Source organism: Cryptomeria japonica, chromosome 4, assembly GCF_030272615.1.
Source record: "Cryptomeria japonica chromosome 4, Sugi_1.0, whole genome shotgun sequence".
Taxonomy (NCBI): Eukaryota; Viridiplantae; Streptophyta; class Pinopsida; order Cupressales; family Cupressaceae; genus Cryptomeria; species Cryptomeria japonica.
In genome coordinates this window covers 420,173,360-420,177,379 of record NC_081408.1, presented here as the reverse complement: position 1 = coordinate 420,177,379, position 4,020 = coordinate 420,173,360, and the positions used below count along the sequence as shown (strand labels likewise).

Sequence of the window (4,020 nt, the reverse complement as noted above, 5' to 3'; positions counted from 1 at the left end):
TATCATCATTGAACAAAGCATCTTATTGAATTTAGATTTCTAGTTTGCTTATGGTACATCACACAACATGGAAAAAAAGAAATACTCAATAAATAATAGGATTCATTGATCTAGTATTATCACAATCTGCACTTGGCCTTCAATATTTTCTCCTCCTAACACTGTTTATCCATTACCTGTCAAGTACATAACTCTAAAACCCGTGGCTATTAAAATACATAAGACAACATTGTAGCATCTTATAATCATCTGTTATAAAACCAAAGCACTTGGGAGTGATTCTTTTGTTTATCACAGTCTAGGAAAATGGTGTCTACTGGAGCCTTGAATAACTGACTAGAAAGATTTTTAATTCCTTTTCTTTTTCCTTCTAATTTTTTCACTGTCACTTCCATCCTCTGAGTCAAATGCCCTCACCCTTTTCTTTATTCTTGTTTTTTCATACTCATTGTCATGTTTTGAATTATTTTTCTTTCTTGGTGACTCTTTACTGCTCTCGCTATCAGTTTCACTCTTAAAATATGAGTATGATGTATCAGAATCTGACGAACCTGATGAACTAGAAGAATCATCATTAGAGGTAGATTCATCTAACTCAGGAATAGACTTTTGCTACTACATTACAAGCCTTTGAATATTCTTTAAATACTAACGTAAACTCTCAGTGATACCACCAAGACTAATAGAAGTAAAGAAATTGATAGCAAACCATGAATTTTTGGGATTGTCCTTTGTAAAAATTGAATCAAAAGACTCCTACATTGTTGGATCGTTCAACCTTTAATTAAGCAACAATATACCAAGCTGCTCTGCCAGCTCCTGGAAGAAAATCTTTATAAAAATATAGGAAGAGGAAGTAGTATCTTCCTCTGTCAGACGTATATAAGCAAGACAATGCCATGGAAGAGCATCTGTGCCAAGTAAGTTGGAAAAAAGCTTTGCAACATTACGTAGTTTATTTGTTTCCAATCTATGTATCATAGATAACTGTTGTACAAAACACTTATCAAAAAATTCCTCATAAATTTTATTGATCATACAGAATCTTTGCCCAAGAAGACCATAATAACGAAGGTATGTTCTCTCTTGACTGCAACATTCTAACAGTATGATGCATAATTCCATCTCTTGACTAGGTTCAAGCTTGATCTTTAGTATCTTATGACTAGCTTCCTCAAAATCAACACTTGACATGATTGTCAAATAAATTGTACATCTTAAATTGATCAAGTTTGTCTCTATCTCATCCTGTATTCTTAGTGCTTCCTCACCTTCCTCTTCATAATAATCATCGTCATCATCTAAATCATCACCTGAATCATTCTCCCCTTCTGCTTCATCTAAAGAAGCATCTCCAAGGATATCTTTCTTCAGTTTTTCATAGGTTGCCTCATGCTCTAAGAAATTAGTATCTGGCTTGAAAACATCCAAACCAGCTTCTTGATCAAGTTCATCTTCTAGGAAAACTTCATGTATTAACTGATCTTCTTGCTCTACAAGGTCCAATTCTGGACACACAGCTGGATGACCCTCAAACTTAGCTTTGCGAATTGCAAAAAGGCCTTCAATTAAAAATTGTACTCGTTTGTCAATTTCCCCCTCATGGAGAATACCTCTAAATCTTTCAAAAATCCCATAGAGACCTTTGGGTGAAAGGTCTTGCAACAAAGAACCACATTCTTTCACGAACCCAACAACAACCTCTACACTATCATCTATGGGGTTCTCTAGTAAAAGGGTGAGAAGTTCCAAGGAAATGATCTCATGTGCAACTTGTTGATTCACTAAATGAGCTATGAATTTGGCTGCTACTATCAACATGTGCTTGTCATTGTGTTTGTATGCCCTCTTAAGCTGCAAAATAATTCTTCGCAAAAGAAGATTGCAAACTTCAGGAAATTTTGTATTTACCATAGCAACCAATGCAACAAAAACATCTGTAAATCCAAGGGATGCCATTTGGGATTTCATACAAGACCTACAAAATAGACCCCTCCCATGGATGAGATTCTCTACAAACAACTCTGGAATGATGTTCTTGATGTTAGATGCATTTACTTTGTTTACTAACCCATTGATACTCTTCCGAAGGGCATCCCATGTCATGCATTGGTATTCCACACTGCTCTTGTCTTCCACATCTTTCATCATTTGAGCCATCTTAAATGGGGGAATGTAAACACCCCCACTTCTTCCAACACCCTTCTCAGCTCCTCTTACAACACCTTCGCCATTCCCATTCTGAGATGGAGCAGACACAACACCAGAATTTTTCACTTCCACTACCTCTTTGTCCCTCTTGTTTCTAGAAGCCCCTTTACCACTTAATTCATGCTTATTTCTGTACATAAACCCATTAGGAAGCATGAGTTTTTGCATATAAGCTCGCCCAAATATTTTAGTTATTTTTCATCAAGATTCCCTTAGGAGCTGGCAGATCCTGCTTCCATACTTTAATTCTATTTTCTCAAAGGACAATCCTAAAAATCCATGCATTGCAAACAACTTTTTCCACCTTTGTTGGTTGTGGTGGCATCACAGAGAGTTTACATGAATAAATGAAGAACATGCCAATGCTTTTAATGCAATAGTAGAAGTCTATCTCTTATTAAATATCTCTAGTGAAACCCCCATGATCTTTTGTTGGAGTAGAATCTGTTATATTCTAGAAAGGGTCTTGTCCTTTGCTGATGGGATATTCATCTACCTCAAGAAATAACTATTCTTTTCTCCAACAAGAAGTGGAACTAAATGAAGATCTAGCACCATGAAATGAATCTTCACAAGGATTACATAGTTAGTTTTGGTAGATAATGATCTAGGTAAAATACTAATGTGGCTTTAGGAAACATTATGTACTAGCTTAGCATACTCTAACAACTTTGGTGCAACATGCTACATCCAATTAAGTCTCCATCGGTATCTCTATTGTGTTTATGGATTGGGATTCAATGTACTCTTTTTATACATAGATTTTACTTTCAACTGAGGAGGTTTGTATGTACTTACTTGTCTTTCGATTGTATCCCTATTTGAGGAATTTCTTCTATCAACAAATCATTTGTTGTAAGTTGTACAAGTGGAAGCTTGAACATGCCTTCCATGCTAGCCTTGTTGATACGTTCAACACCATCTTGTGCAACAAATCTTTAGAACTCCACTATTTCATTGAAGAGTAAGTAGTAGGGACAATCTAGGACACTTACAAAGGTTTTGCAAGAGAGATAAATAGACCTAAATATTATGGCTTAATAATGATCAATAGGTAAATAGATAAGAAACTCTCAATATCAAAATGACTTTCTCAGTTGTCTTTACTAGAAATGGATAGATCTTCTAATAATGGCTTTATGAATGTATGTCAACTTTAGACCCAATCAAAGAAGAGCTAGAACTAATATGCGATATCTAGATTTATGGTCTCTATAATATAACAATCCCATAATTATGTTTCCACACATCTATACCACAACACAAACATCATGCTAGTGTTCATCCATAGCAATTGATATCATAATTATAGAATGTGAAATATGCACATAACTATGAATAAAGATTAAGAAAAAGAAAGAAAGATGCTTATTGCAAACATAAATGACTAATGGACAAGAATTGAATTCATTGTAGATAGTTTTGAATATCAAATTTACTTATTTTTGTGCATTTATTAACTCATGTACTTGTGGCCAACCATTTATCTCTTTCATAAATTAAACACTTATTAATAACATTAAATGGCTGAGTAATTATGTTTTAGTTGAAATTGAAAATAAAATATTTTATTTCAAGACAGCTCACACTACTCCCTATGATATTTTAGACTCTCAGTTTTGTTAGTAGTGGTTTGATGTCTTTGGAGCTGATCATTGCATTTATTTAGTTACATTTTCTAGCATACTCCTAGCTTGTGCCAAAATGGGAGCTTTGGAACAGGGTATGGACATCCATCAAATCATAAAAGATAGAGGAATTTTGCCAGATGTAGCTGCAACTGCTCTGTTAGACATGTATGCAAAATGT

General features: G+C 34.6%; 1 pseudogene; it reads right to left on the bottom strand.

Moving 5' to 3' along the window:
• Nucleotides 1-450: 450 nt before the first annotated feature.
• On the bottom strand, nt 451-2,193 carry LOC131031387 (uncharacterized; annotated as a pseudogene).
• Between the last annotated feature and the right edge of the window lie 1,827 nt (nt 2,194-4,020).